At 39.9% G+C, this 15502-nt stretch overlaps 1 protein-coding gene across 16 annotated transcripts in view; it reads left to right on the forward strand.

Annotated features, from left to right (window-relative positions):
• The first annotated feature begins 11842 nt into the window (after positions 1-11842).
• Positions 11843-15502, forward strand: part of INPP4A (inositol polyphosphate-4-phosphatase type I A) — a 131067-nt gene continuing 127407 nt past the window's right edge. For 15 of the 16 annotated variants that reach the window (XM_027621118.2, XM_027621124.2, XM_027621129.2 and 12 more), the window contains exon 1: positions 11843-12067. The gene's annotated coding sequence lies outside the window, so the exon portion shown is untranslated. Of the gene's footprint in view, positions 12068-12306; positions 12449-15502 lie in introns of those variants that run through there. The other variant, XM_027621113.1, reaches the window with a different exon arrangement.

Below are 15502 nucleotides of genomic sequence, written 5' to 3' on the forward strand. Positions count from 1 at the left end.
CTCCTTCTTCATATTTTATCAAAGGGGAGATTTAGTTCTGGGATATGTGTCTAAGGCAGTGAGTAAAACAGGCGCTGGTGAACAGGGGATAACCTGTGAAAGCCCTTGGGTGCAGAAAACATCACAGTTTTCCTTGAGGAATAAATGAATTTGGTTTCATGTCATTAGTCTCCAGCTGCCAAGATTGTTGGGAGGTTGAGTCCCCGGCTGTTTTCAGGACTCCTATTCACTGTCTCGGAACCTGAGACAAGGTTTGTGTTCTCCCAGCCACTGTGGCTGCCCACTGGAGGCCATCCCTCCCACTGCACTGGGTTCAGCCACAGGGAGCCATGCTGGGAGACAGGGAGACAGCTTCTCTTGGTGCCTTTTGTGGGAGTCTAAGCCCATGGAAGTGTGTGTGTGTGTGTGTGTGTGTGTGTGTGTGTGTGTGTGTGTGTGTGTGTTTCTCAGAACAGAAAGTCCCTGAGACAAGAAGGGAAGGAAATATTGGTGAGCACCCCCCAGGTGTGGATGGATGCAGGCTGTCTGGCAGAACGCTAGGGAGGTGGGAGGTGGCAGGACTTTGGATGAGAGGACTGGACACTTTGGCTCTGGGGAACCCAGCCTGGCAAAGATCCCAGCGTCTCAAGCTTGGAAAATACCAAAGCTGCTAGACAACAAGGAACAACACAGAGCTGGACAGAGTATCTTGTCAGTAACCAGTATAAAAAGTGTCTGGAAATATTTGTAAATCAATTGATTCATCAAGAGAGACGTCTGCTCCATCCCCCTGAAGCATTGGCCCTCAGAGATCTAATGGTACCAACTATCAAAGTTAAACAGGACCAGGGATCTAATATAGCTTTATCAGCAAACTCAGGTCCATCTCAGACCCTTCTTCCAGGATGTTACGAAATAGAAGCCAACGAAGTTCCCTCTTGGTCTCAGGGCCATTGGTAATACCCTGAGGAAGGGAAGATGTAATGTAATGAACAAAATGGAAAATAAAAATGCTTCTTTGAAGTGCAGGGTTTGAATTTTGTTTAGTAAAGTTGAAGATTCTCATACCTGTGTCCTAGCAACCCTTTCTGGCTCCATATTATAGGAAAAAAATTTCAGATATGTGTACCCAGAGGCATGTACAAATGTTCATTGCAGCATTTTTTTTTAATAGAAAAAAGGAAATAACTCACAGATCAGAATCTAAAAACAAATTAGGTAAATATATAATATGTTAGGTGTTTCACCAAAGAGAATTAAATAGAGGGAATTAATCGAATGGGCGTCAGAGGGCTGAGAGAGCATAAAGGGAGCCCTGAGGTTATCCAGAGTAACTACAGAAAGCAGCTGTTACCCTTAGGGCTGGGGGAGCAAAGGAGAAGGGGTACTCGGAGGAGAGCCCCTCGGAGCTGTAACTCAGACCTCTGAAGGGGGGCTGTTGCTGGCGGTTACTGGTATTGTAGGAACTCAGAGGAGTTTGGAAGAGGTAGGACTTTGGACATTATCTGAAAAGGGGCATTGTGTGGTGGCACCGGTCCTGAGGAGTCCCAAAAGAAGTTCCCAAAGGAGGCTGGATCCAACTGCCACTGCCAGGGCCATCTACTGCTATTCTGGCTATGTAACAGGACTCGTCCCTAACTGTTGCCGAGTAGAGTCCTAGGAAAGGGAAGACAGAGAGGAAGGAGGTCTTGGACTTCGCTGACAGAATGTCTGCCGCAGACTGGAGGCCCTACCTCAGATGTACTTAGACGAGGCGGTGAAGACCCTCTTCCCACTGACTGATGTCTGAAAGCCTACCGTCAATGGTTTTTTCCTTTGTCCTGAAGCTTTTTCCTTTGGAGAATGCGGAAATCCCTGAGAAAAGGCAGGATGGGAACAAGGGAAAGGATCATTCCTCAAGCATCTCCTGTGTGAGGGCATTGCTCTTCATGCTAAAGTATGAATTTCCTCAGTTAATAATCGCTCCTGTTGGGGGAAACGTCTTTCCTTAGACATTCATTCTTTAAATATAATCAACATCATTCATTAATTGGTTTTTTAAATGTACGCCTATTCTGTGCAAAGCAGAGTTTAAGAGTGGCTTTTCTGGGGCGCCTGGGTGGCTCAGTCGGTTAAGCATCAGACTCTTGATTTCAACTCAGGTCATGATCTCAGGGTTGTGAGATCGAGCCCCACGTGGGGCTCCCCGCTCAGCACAGTCTGCTTGTCCCTCTCCCTCTGCTCCTCCTCCTGCTCTCTTTCTCTCAAATAAATAAATAAAATCTTTATTAAAAAAAGAATTGCTTTCCTAAAACTCATCTATTAGAATGGCTAAATACAAGAACTGGCAATGCCAAATGTTTTCAAGGTTGTGAAGTGCCACGAATTCTCATTCATTGTCTGGTAGGTATGCAAAATGGTACAGCTACTTTGGACAACAACTTGGTATATTTTATAAAGTTAAAAATACACTTAACATATGATTACAAAGAGGACACATAGGGGAAATTTTAGAGTGATGTGTGGTACTGAGGTGGTGGGTATAGGATTCGATGCATCTGTCCAAACTCAGAACCGTATATCACAAAGAGTGACCTTTAATGTATGCAAATTGTAAAGTATCAACCAGGATGTGGGACAATCCCAGGATGGAAAGATGATTGTGACAATTGAATTTAACTGCATTAAAAAATATGACATAACCTCACTAAAGGATTTAGGGTAAAATGATGACCTAAGTAATTTTTGGTCAGGATAGTCCTCCAACTTTGTTAATCCTTTCCAAGATTGGTTTGGCTATTCTGGGTCCCCTCCATTTTCATAAAAATTTTAGGTCACCTTGTCCATTTCTGCAAAGAAGGCAGCTGGATTTTGATAGGGATTGCATTGGGTTGTAGATCCATTTGGGGAGATATCGCCATCTTATAACTACTGAGTCTTCTGATCCATAAATACCAGATGTCTTTCCATTCACTTAGGTTTTCTTTATTTCTTTGAACGCTGTTTTGGATTTTCAGCATAGAAGTCTTGGATTCTTTTGTTAAATATATTCCTAAGTGTTTTATTCCTTTTGACGCTATATTGAATGGAGTTGTTTTCTTAATTTCATTTTCAGGTTGTTCATTGCTATTTTATAAAAAAAAAAATACTGATCTTGTATCCCACATCTTTGCTGATCTGGTTTACTCTAATTCTTTTAAATGGATTTCTTAGGCTTTTCTATATACAAGATCATGTTATTGCAAATGGAGATGGTTTTACTTTTCCTTTTCAGTGTGAATGCCTTTATTTTTTTCCTTGCTCACTTGCTCTAGCTAGTATCTCCAATAAAATGTTGCATCGACGTGGCAGGAGACATCCTTGTCTTCTTGTTCCTGGTCTTAGGAGTAAAGCACTCAGTCTTTCATCAGCTGTGGGTTTTCAAAAGTTCTCTTTGTCAACCTGAGGAAATTCTCTTCTATACCTTGTTTTTCGAGTTTTGGGTGTTGAATTGGATCAATTGATTTTTCTGCCTCTAATGAGATAATCATGTATTTTTTGTCTTTTATTAATATGCTAGATTACCTTAATTGGTTTTTAGATGTTAAACTAAACTTGTATTCCTGGGATAAATTCCACTTGGTCACAGTGTATAACCTTTTCCATATGTTACTAGATTCAGTGTGCTAGTGTATTTTTAGGAGGATTTTAAAATCTATATTCTTAAGAGATATTGGGTTGTAGTTTTTATTATTATTCTGATGTCTATGTCTGGTTTTGGTTTTGGCGATACCGGCCTCATAGAAAGAGTTTGGAAGTTTTTTCTCCTCTTCTAATTTCTGTAAGTTTGTAAAGGATTCTTTAGATATGTGTTAAAATTCATTAGTGGAGACATCTGGGCCTGAGGATTTTTAATTTAATTTAATTTTTTAAATTTAAATTCAATTAATCAAGGTATAGTACATCATTGGTTTTTGATATAATGTTCAATGATTCACTAGTTCAGTATAACACCAAGTGCCCATCATATCCTGTGCCCTCTTTAATGCCCATCCCCCAGTTACCCCATCCCCCTACCCACCTCCCTTTCTGCAACCCTCAGTTTGTTTCCCGCAGTCAAGAGTCTCATATGGTTTGTCTCACTCTCTGATTTCTTCCTATTCAGTTCCTCCATCCCCACCTCTATTGTCCTCTGCACTATTCCTTATGTTCTACATTTGAGTGAAACCATATGATAATTGTGTTTCTCTGATTGACTTATTTCACTTAGCATAATCCCCTCCAGTTCCAACCATGTCAATGTAAATGGTAGATGTTCAGCCTTATTACTCAGCCATCAGAAAGGATTTTTTTCTTTTTTTAAAAATTTTATTATGTTATGTTAATCACCATACATTACATCATTAGTTTTTGATGTAGTGTTCCATGATTCATTGTTTGCCTATTAACACCCAGTGCTCCACACAGCACATGCCCTCTTTAATACCCATCACCGGGCTAACCCATCCCCCCACCCCCTCCCCTCTAGAACCCTCAGTTTGTTTCTCAGAGTCCATGAGAAAGGATTTTTTTTTTTGATGGAATGTTTTAAAGTTACTGATTCTTCCTCCTCCTCCCCCTCCTCCCCCTCCCCCTTCTCCTTCTTCTTCTTCTTCTTTGGTCATAGGTCTATGCAGATTTTCTATTCCTTTAGAGTTTGTTTCATTTCTTTCTTTCTTTCCAGGAGTTTCTCCATAGTTATGTAGTTTGTTGAAATAAAGTTGTTCAGAATTTCCTTTGTAATCATTATTTATGTAAGGTCAGAAGTGAGGTCTCCTCTCTCATTCCTAATTTTATTTTATTTTAAGATTTTCTTTATTTATTTGAGAGAGAGAGAGAGAACGAGAGAGAGCAGGGGGGAAGGACAGAGGCAAAGGGAGAGGCAGACTTGATCCCAGGACCCTGAAATCATGACCTGAGCTGAAGGCAGATGCTTAACTGGCTGAGCCATCCAAGGGCCCCTCTCATCCCCAGTTTTAGTAATTTTAATCTTCTCTCTTCCTTTTTCTTGGTCACTCTACCTAAAGGTTTGTAAAAATTGTTAATACGTTTAAAGAACCAACTTTTAGTTTTATTGATTTTTTTTAAAGATTTTATTTATTTATTTGAGAGAGAATGAGAGATAGAGAGTACGAGAGGGAAGAGGGTCAGAGGGAGAAGCAGACTCCCTGCTGAGCAGGGAGCCCGATGCGGGACTCGATCCCGGGACTCCAGGATCATGACCTGAGCCGAAGGCAGTCGCTTAACCAACTGAGCCACCCAGGCGCCCTAGTTTTATTGATTTTTCTCTAGTGTTTTTCTACTTGTATTTCATTTGTTTTCATTCTAATCTTTATTTCTTTCTGCTTCTTTTGGTTTTATTTCTCTAGTTTGTAAAGGACGAAGGTTAGGTTACTGATTTTAGTTCTTTCTTCTTTTTTAATATAGGTGTTTCCAGCCATAAAATTTCCTTTAAGCACTGCTTTAGTTGCATCCCAAACGTTTTGGTATGCTGAGTTTTTATTTTAATTTTTCTTCAAATATTTTCTCACTTTCCATGTTGGGCTCCACGCTGAGCATGGAGCCTACATAAAATAAAATAAAATAAAATAAAATAAAATAAAATAAATAAAATAAAATAAAATAAAATAAAATAAAATAAAATAAAATAAAATAAAATAAAATAAAAAAATAAAATAAAATAAAATAAAATAAAATAAAATAAATAAAATAAAATAAATAAAATAAAATAAAATAAAATAAAATAAAATAAAATAAAATAAAAAATAAAATAAAATAAAATAAAATAAAATAAAATAAAATAAATAAAATAAAATAAAATAAAATAAAATAAAATAAATAAAATAAAATAAAATAAAATAAAATATAAAATAAAATAAAATAAATAAAATAAATAAAATTAAATTAAATTAAATTAAAAAAATAAAATAAAATAAAATAAATAAAATAAAATAATAAAATAAAATAAAAAATAAAATAAAATAAAATAAAATAATAAAATTAAATAAAATTAATTAAATAAATAAATAAATAAAATAAAATAAAATAAAATAAAATAAAATAAAATAAAATAAAATAAAATAAAACACAGGGTGCCTGGGTGGCTCAGTTGGTTAAGCATCCATCCAACTCTTGATCTCAGCTCAGGTCTTGATCTCAGGGTTGTGAGTTCAAGCCCTTCTTTGGGCTCCATGCTGGGCATGGAGCCTACTTAAAAAAATAATAAAGTAAAATAAAATAAAATAAAATATTTTCTCACTTTCCGTTTGAGTTCTTTTTTAATCCCTTAGTTATTGAGGGCTGTGTTGTTTAATTTACCCTTACCTGTTGTTTCCTTCTGTTGTTGATTTTTATTTTAACAGCATTGTGATCAAAGAACATACTTTGTATCACTTCAGTCCTTTTTAATTTATTGAATTTCCTTAATGGCCTGCCACATACTCTATCCTGGAGAATATTTCATGTATAATTGAGTAGTATGTACGTGTGTTCTGATACTGTTGGGTGGAGTATCCTATAGATATCTGTTAAGGCTAGTTGATTTATAATCTTGTTCATGTCTTCTATTTCCTTGTTGATCTGCCTCATGGTTTTATCCATCACAAAAAGTGGAGTATTGACATCTGCAATTAGTATTATTACATTGTCCACTTCTTAGTTAAATTCTGTCAGTTTTGCCTCATGTGTTTGGATGCATGATCCTTATAATGATTATATCTTCCTAATGGATTGACCCTCTTATAAAATGTTCCTCTTTGTTTATAGTTTTTGTTTAGTTTTAAGGTTTATTTTGTCTGATATTAGTGTAATCACTGCAGCACTCCGTTGGTTAGTGTTTCCATGGTACACTTTTGTCCATTATTTTACCTTCAACCTATTCATACTTTTGAATTTTAAGTTTGTTTCTGTAGACAGTGCATGGCTGGATTTTTAAAAAAATGCATCTGCCAATCTCTGCCTTTTGATTAGAAAGTTTAGTTTATTTACATTTAATATGACTTGTGATAAGGTAGGACTTATGCCTGCCATTTTGCTATTCGTTTTCTACATATCTTACATCTCTTTTGTTCCTCTATTTTTTTTTTAAGATTTTATTTATTTATTTATTTGACAGAGAGAGACACAGCGAGGGAGGGAACACAAGCAGGGGGAGTGGGGGAGGGAGAAGCAGGCTTCCCGCAGAGCAGGGAGCCCTATGCGGGGCTTGATCCCAGGACCCCGGGATCATGACCTGAGCCGAAGGCAGACGTTTAACTAACTGAGCCGCCCAGGTGCCCTATCTGTTGTTCCTCTATTAATGTCTTCTTTTGCAGTGAATAGCTATGTTCCAGTAACTATTTTAATTCCCTTCTTTCTCTTAATCTGTAGCTACATCTATTTCTATGCTCAGTGTTTGTCCTGGGAATTATAATTATCATCTTAATTTGAAAGAACCTAGTTTGTATTAATACTAACCTCATTTCAGTGGTATATACAAACTTTGCTCCAGTCAGGCAGTTTTATCCCTGCTTCTTTATGCTATTATTGCCATACACATTATATCTTTTTCATATTATGATAGCAGCAAATCAAATTATATTGTTGTCTTATATAGTTGTCTTTTAAATCAGAGAAAAGTGTTACAAACTGACTTTTACCTTATATTTGCCTTTAGTTTTTATTCCTTCATGTGAACTTGAGTTACTCTCCAGTGTCCTTTCATTTCAGCCTGAAGGACTCCCTTTAGTATTTCCTATAGGGTGGCTCTGCTGGCAATGAATTAATCAGTTTTCTGTTTGGGTATATCTTAATTTCTCCTTTTTTGAAAGAGTTTTGCTGAATATAGAATTCTATATTTATAGCCTTTTTCTTTCAGTACTTTGTGTATGGGATCTTACTGCCTTCTGGCCTCCACAGTTTCTGGTGTGAAGACAGCTCTGAATTTTATTGAGGATCCCTTGTACATAATGAGTTGCTTCTTTCAGTGCTTTTAAGATTCCCTCCATCTTTGGCTTCTGATAGTTTGATTGCGATGTATCTAGGTGTGAATCTCTTTGAGTTTATCCTAGTTGGAGTTTATTGAACTTTTGGATAAATAGATTAGTGTTTTTCATCAAATTGGGATTTTTTTTTAGCCATTATTTCTTCAAATATTCTTTATGTACCTTTCTGTGTCCTTCTGGAACTTTCAGTATGTCTATGTTGATATACTAGATGGTGTCCCACAAATCTCTGAGGCTCTGTTCAAATTTTTCATTCTTTTTGTTTTATGTTCCTCAGACTAGGCAGTATCAATTGACCTATCTAAAATGCAAATTCTTTCTTCTGCCAGCTCAGTCCTGCTGTTGTACTTCTCTGAGATAATTTTTACTTCAGTTATTGCACCTTTTAATTTTGGGATTTCCATTTTGTTCTTTTTTATAATTCCTGTCTCTTTATTCATATCTTTTTGTTGCTCTTGTACTTTTCTTTAATTTTTGAGATATAGTTTCCTTTAATTCTTTGAATATATTTTCTTTCTTTGGACATATATAATAAGTGATTTAAAGTCTTCATCTAGTAAGTCCAACATTGGTGTTTTCTTATGGACATTCTATTCACTAACTTTTAGCTTAGGTCCTTTCCTGTTTCTTTATAGGTCTCATAAATTTTTGTTTAAAACTGGACACTTAATGTAATAGGGCAATTCTAGAAATCATATTTCCTTCTACCCCAAAGTTTGTTGTTACTTTTTGTTTGTTTAGTAACTCTATGGGAATAATTCTGTAAGTCTATATTCTTTGTCATTTTTAGCCACTGAAACCCTGGCTTGGTTAGCTTAATGATTTGCTAATGATTAGACAAAGATATTCTCAAACACTGGAACCAATATGTCTTTCTGCCTTTATTGGGAAGTTGTGTGTATATGCTGAGGCATGTCTTCAATCCTTAGGCAGGCAGTTTACAATTCTGCCTGAGTCTTCACTTGTTTGCTCAAAGCCTCAAAGTCAGCCAAAAGTGAGAGATTATGGTCTTCTCAAGTCTTTCCTGAGTATGGGTACATTTGCACACATGTGTGTGTCCTTTTATTTTTTTTTAAGATTTTATTTATTTATTTGACAGAGAGAGAGAGAGAGACAGACACAGAGAGAGCACAAGCAGGGGGAGCAGCAGAGGGAGAGGGAGAAGTAGGTTCTCCGCTGAGCAGGAAGCCCAGTGAGGGGCTTGATCCCAGGACCCTGAGATCATGACCTGAGCCAAAGGCAGATGCTTAACAACTGAGCCACCCCGACACCCTTTGTGTGTGTCCTTTTAGATTTCTAGAATCTAAAGATTCTAGAATATTCCCAGAATCTAAAGATTCTACAATCTTCCCAGAGTCTAAAGGTTCTACAATCTTTCCAGAAGTATGTCAGATCTTTCCAAAGTCCCCTAAGGGATAGCAATTACTGATTACTTCCTATTATTTGGTCAGTCTCTTGTTGGCTCTAACTGGTATCACTACCTTAGGCAGTTGCAGTGTTAAACAATTGCCACTGATTGCTTTTACCAAATACTCCGTGGGTAGGACCATTCACAGAGAGTAAGCTCTGAGTCAAGTCGGTTAAAATCAAGCCCCAAGAACAGAGCTTTTCCAGTGAGCTGCCACACGAGTCCAATAGTGACATGTCTCTGGGGATAGAGCTCTTCGAGGTGCTCCAGATCCCTTGGCCCCTTCTAGTAGCTATGTGGCCACTGTTTTTCACAGCTATTTGGCAGCAGGGCTGTTGGTTTTCAAGGCTACATGTATTCTCTAGTGAAAACACATATAAATATAAATATATATTTAATGACCCAAAAAGAAATTCTCAAGTTGGTTGGCTCTAGTCCCCAAAATAACACTGCTCAGCTCTCAATTATTGTATGTAGATTATCTAAATCAGCTTATTTATTGTATATAGATTATCTAGGTCCACATGTTTATTGAAATACAGATTGCTTGGTCCCACTTTCAGAGATTCTGATTTAGCCGGTCTAGTGTGGGGCCTGGGAATTTGCCTTTCTAGAATTACTGAAGATGTTAATGCTGCTGGCTGGGGACCTCATGTTGAGAGCTTCTAAAGGATAATTTCCTCCCAGCACACTTACAGGATACTTTCTTCTATCACGTTGTGATGCTTAGGGAATGCATAGCACAATGTATGCTAACAAGCTTGGTTCCCTTTTCTCTTGATAATGTTCTCTCTACGGTGGAATTGGGGCCCCATTCTTTGTTATACTGAAACGTGATTATTCTTTTAAGAGTATCCTGAATTACATGCCAGTCAATTGACAAATGTTTATTGGAAGTCTGATCTTCATTCAGTGTTCATTACTATGCTAAATGAATTTTTGAAATTGGACTGATGTCTATTTTTTAAATATTTGTGAATTTGTTTCTTTTTTTTAAAGCTTATGATTTAAAAACATTCTTGGCTTGATTAATGCTAGGAGGGCCATAGGGCTGTCTGAACACTTTTTAGAACACTTTTGAGATGTAAAGCGGATCTTATTAAAACTTTTGCTAGATAAAAGGTGTAAACTGGGGCTGTCCCTGGTAAACCAGGTATATTGGTCACCCTAATTTTAGAAAATAAGATATAAAAACATTTTTGCATTTCCACAAGTTTGATTTTCTTGGTTGTAATTTTATATTAGGGCTAAGTCAATCTTTTTTTCTATTTATCTGAAGAAATAGTAAAAAGTGTTTTGTTAATAAATTCCTTTTCAGAGGAGAAATAAAAAGTCAGTAAGGAAATTGAACTTTAAAAATAGTTTTATGTTTATTTTTATTCCAAACTATTGCCTGCATTTGGATTTTGGTGACACGGGGAGGCTTAGATCTAATTCCAAATGAGATTAGAGAATTCTTGTTTAATTTTTGTTTCTACCTAATTAATTTCTTTTTAAAGCAAATTATAAATGCTTGCTTTTACAGCTGAGGAATATGAACTGATAAGTGTTCTGGCTTATTGAATTAAAATAGTTTTCACTTAAGAATTTTTTTCTAATAAAATTTAAGGACTTCATGGGGCACCTGGCTGGTTCAGATGGTTAAGCATCTGCCTTCGGCTCAGGTCATGACCCCGGGGTCCTGCGATCTAGCCCCAGATCAGGCTCCTGGCTCAGCGGGGAGCCTGCTTCTCCCTCTCCCTCTGCCTCTCTCCCTACTCATGCTCTCTCTCTGTATCTTAAAGACTTCAAAATAAATACATGCTTATAGTCAGTCCAGTACTTATCCTTGCTCAAGCAGAAATATTAAAGTTTAAAGTCATATTAAAATGAAAAATTTCTCCCAAAACTTTTATTACATATTTCTTTCCCATGAAAAAACAGGACTCTGGGGGAGAAGTGTAAGGAGCTGGTACGTGGTGAGAGCCTATAATTGCATATTTATACAGTTATGCCAGAACAGGTCTGCGAGGGTGTTAGTAGTTTCTTCTTTCTGCTTATCTGTATTTTCAAAGTATGACTTTAATTTTTGCTTGTTTCTGGGTTGAATGTTCCATTTCCTAAACGTTTGCTAAGGATTGCTTGCGTGCACCTGCACCACGGGAAGCGCGCTCACCCTGGGGGCAGACGGCTGGTGCGTTTCACCCGGCGGCCGCTCGTCTATGGAACCTTCTTAGGGGTTATGTGAGGGCGAAAATGCCATCGTCCGATTAAGTCCAGAAGTTCAAGAACTCCTTGTAGGAGACTAAGTCCCGGATAAAAGTGGTGTCTTGCCGGAACCTAGGAGTAGAAGCGAGCGCGAGAGACTCCGACGCCCGGCTCCGCCGCCTGGGAGGCGGAGCCGGAGCGTTGGGGCGGTGCGGCCGGGGCTCGCGGAGCGCGCATGCGCGGAGAGGGGGCGGGGCCGGGGCGGGGCCGGGGCGGGGCCGCGCGCGACCTCCCGAGCAGCGGCGGCGGCAGCGGCAGCGGAGTTCGGGTTGCTGCGCGGGTGCCGGGTTCGCGGCCGGGCGCCGCAGGAGGACCAGCACCTAGAGCCGGGCCACGGCCCGCGACTTGGTGACCAAGCGGCGGCGCTGCTGCTGCGGGGCTCGGGCGCGCGGCCCGGCGGGACCGAGGACGGCGGGGCAGCAGGGCGCGGGCGCTGCGGGCCGGGGCGCGCCAGGTAGGTGGGCCAGGCTGGGCGCGGGGGCGACGCGGCGGCGGCAAGGAGCCGGGCGCAGGGATGCACCCGGCGGGGCGGGGCGCGGCACGCATCTCGGTACCGGGTGCGCCGGATGGAGACGGCGCCCGCGGTTGTCATGGAAATCCTACAGCCTAGCGGTTCGCGGGCGGTTGCGGCTTTGGAGAACAATCCAAGCCTGGCCGACCCCTAAGCCAGAAGGAGACCCGGGCCGTCTCGCGCTGAAGGGAGTGCGGAGCTGGAGCGGGCGATGGGAAGCCAGGGTGCAGGACGCGGCGACCCCGAGGCCACATCTTGGCTCTTGCTTTGATCTGATTCCAGACGCTGAAGGCCTCGCGGTGTCTCGGGTGTAAACATAACCGGGTAAAAATAAGCATGCATCTCAGTGTAGGACATCTGGTCTCCATCCTCTCAACTCTTACCTTTTCTGCCGGGCCATAGCCCCCCGACATTTCTGGCATCTTGGCTTTTTGTATATTATTTCTTTCTGGCTGTACTAGTCAGTTAATTGAGGCCTGAGAAATTTGCAGGGGTCTGTGACCATCTCTTGAAAAGCCAATCATGAATGTGTAGGCCACAGAAGATTGAAACACTCAAAATGTCAAAGGTAAATTTATGTCTTTGTGGGCGAAGGGATGGGGATGGGCTTGCTTTCCCTTCCCCCCTTGTCGCCTGCCCTCTGACATTACATAATGTTGTGTTCCTCCCGCCCGAGTTCATCCATAATGACAGATCATGAAAATATTCCTCTTGTTGAGAAAGAAGTATAAACAGTTGTAAAGCCCATTTTCTTGTCTTTTGCTTTGCCACTGGAAGTGTTTGGTTGGGAGGCTGCTTAAGAGTAGAATGCCCACAGGGCATCTAAACCAAGGGAGTAGGGGGTGGGGTGGCATTTTGAATGTTGCAGTGAAATTCTGTGTGATTCATCTTAGTTCGCAGTGGATTGGGTGGACTGTGGGCAAGCCAGTGGGATTGGGGCCTGAACAGGCTGACTTGGGTGTGAATCCTGGATCTGCCACTTGCTAACTCTGGTTCTCAGTGTTCTCAACTCTAAAAGGTGAGAACAGAACCTGCTTTGCCATTTGTTTTGGGATGTAGATGCTGTTGGCATTGGTAAATGCACATAGAGTAGGTTGTCCTAGAATTAAACTTAATTTTTCATTGGTTGAAAACAGGCTTTAAGAGGAATTTTGATTCTGGATCTAGGCTAGGGCCTTTGTTTGGGGGATTTTTGTTAACATGTTTACTCCTGAAAGATTTGATTCATTGATTTCTCTGAAGAAAGATGAATGATGGTGCCCACATGGGGAGTCCAGTGTGGTGGTTCTATTGGAGGGTTGCTGTCAGAAGACCGTGATGCTGTCCCAAGGGTGGTTGTTGCTTGTGAATGGAAACCCACAAGGCCTCATTCCCTGTGGTGTCTTCTAAACACACCTCTTTAACAACCAGCCTAAGTTCCTGGCAGGGTGTGCCCTGAAGACAGGGCTTAAGCAAAAGGAAGCTGGACAGATGCAGAGAGAAAGGAGGGCTGTATTTCTCCTGGGCTCAGCAGTAGAATTGGCTCTGCTGAGCCTGGTGGCTGCTTTATGTCTCGGTTTTTCATTAGGCTTACACCATCTCAGTGTTTATCTGCTTTAGACTGGAAGTCAAGGGAGACATTATAGTTTATTCCATTGTTTGGGAAACCGGGTATCTTCTTGTATTGCTGTTAAACTGAGTATCAGGATTTTTTTTTTTAAAGTTGCTTTAAGGAAAGGATGAAATAAAATAATATACACAAGAGCTTGCTGTGAACCGTAAAGCACCAGAGAGATGGGGGTGTATATGACCGAGAGAACCACTGACCCTACAAGTCCCTTTAGCCAGCGGCCTACCTGGGAACATTCTGCTCAGCCAGCAGATCTGCGAATGCACCCGAGGAATGGAACAGAAAGGCGCATGGGACTAGCTGACCGGTGACCCCCCCCACCCCGCAGCCTCTCAAGAATCCAGTAAGACAGAGGGGTGGGGAGACTTTGGACCGAGGTTGGACCCTGTTTCTTATGAAAAACTCCTTTATTGATTACATATTCTAGCAAAGTTCTCGGCATCATCAGCTACTCATGGTGTCAGGATGCTTTGGCTTTCCTTGAGGAAAAAAAGTACAAATCTGCAGGGAAGAAGGTTTGATTATGTGGTTGCTTCTTTTGTAGAACTTGATTAATGAGCTGGTCTTGAGAGATCATAACATTTTTCTAGTGTTCTGGAAGAGAAGCTATGTGAGGAGAGTGTATTTTGGGGAGACCAATATTAATACCATTTTCCTTAAAAGCAAAATGCCATCATGAACCGAATCCCTAGGAATTTACCTATATTTCTGTACATATGCACACCTTGCTCTTTTTAAATTGTTAAAAAATATTTCAGTTTTACTGAAAAGTTGCAAGAATAATCCAAAGAATTTCCGGCTATCCTTTTTACCCACATTCTCCAAATGTTGACCTTTGCTACATTTGCTTTATCCTTCTCTCGTATTTGTTCATGTGTCATTACTTTCTTCCTGAACGGTTTAATGGTAATCTGCAGACATGAAGCCCTTTTACGACTACTTTATTGTGTATATCTTAAAAACAAGGACATTCTCTTATATAACAACAATATAGTTATTAAAAATCAGGAAATCAAACATTGATACAACACTATTATTTACTATCCAGGTTTTTTTCAGATTTTGCCAGTAGCTCCAATAAGGTCCTTTGGAGCAAAAGAAAATCCAAGATTATACATTGTGTCAGATTGTCCTGTCCCTTTATTGTCCTTTCATCTGGACCAGTTACTGAGTCTTTCTTTGTATTTCATGACATTGACATTTTTGAAGACTGCCACCTGTTTTTTTTTTTTGGATAATGTCTCCCATTTTGGGTGTGCCTGCAGTTTCCTCATGATTAGATTAAGATTATGTGCCTTTGGCGAAGGTAGCCCAGGGGTGACCCTGCAACCATTCTCAGCGTGCCCCAGCCGAGGGAGGCATATGCTGTTGATTAGTTCCATTCACTGGTCGGGTTAACTTTGATCACTTGATTAAGGTGGTGTCTTCCAGGTTCTGTTAACAGAAAAGTTACCATTTTCCCTTTGTAACTAATATGTATCTCTTAGTAAGATTAACTCCAGATTCTATAAATATACGGTTACTCCCCATACTTTGACTCACTAGTTTTAGAATCCATTGATGATTCTTACCTGAACCAGTTATTATGCTGGCTGACAGATGGGGATTTTCTAATTCCATATTTCTTTCTATACTTACCAGTGGAATTGTACTGAAAGGAAGAACATTTCTTTCTCCCTTGTTTATTCTTTGATTTACACCTCTGCACTCATGAATTCCTGTTTTATGCAAGAGATTATAGTCTCTTACTCTTGTTATTAACTTTGTTG

This window comes from Zalophus californianus, chromosome 8, assembly GCF_009762305.2.
Source record: "Zalophus californianus isolate mZalCal1 chromosome 8, mZalCal1.pri.v2, whole genome shotgun sequence".
In the NCBI taxonomy this organism is placed as follows: Eukaryota; Metazoa; Chordata; class Mammalia; order Carnivora; family Otariidae; genus Zalophus; species Zalophus californianus.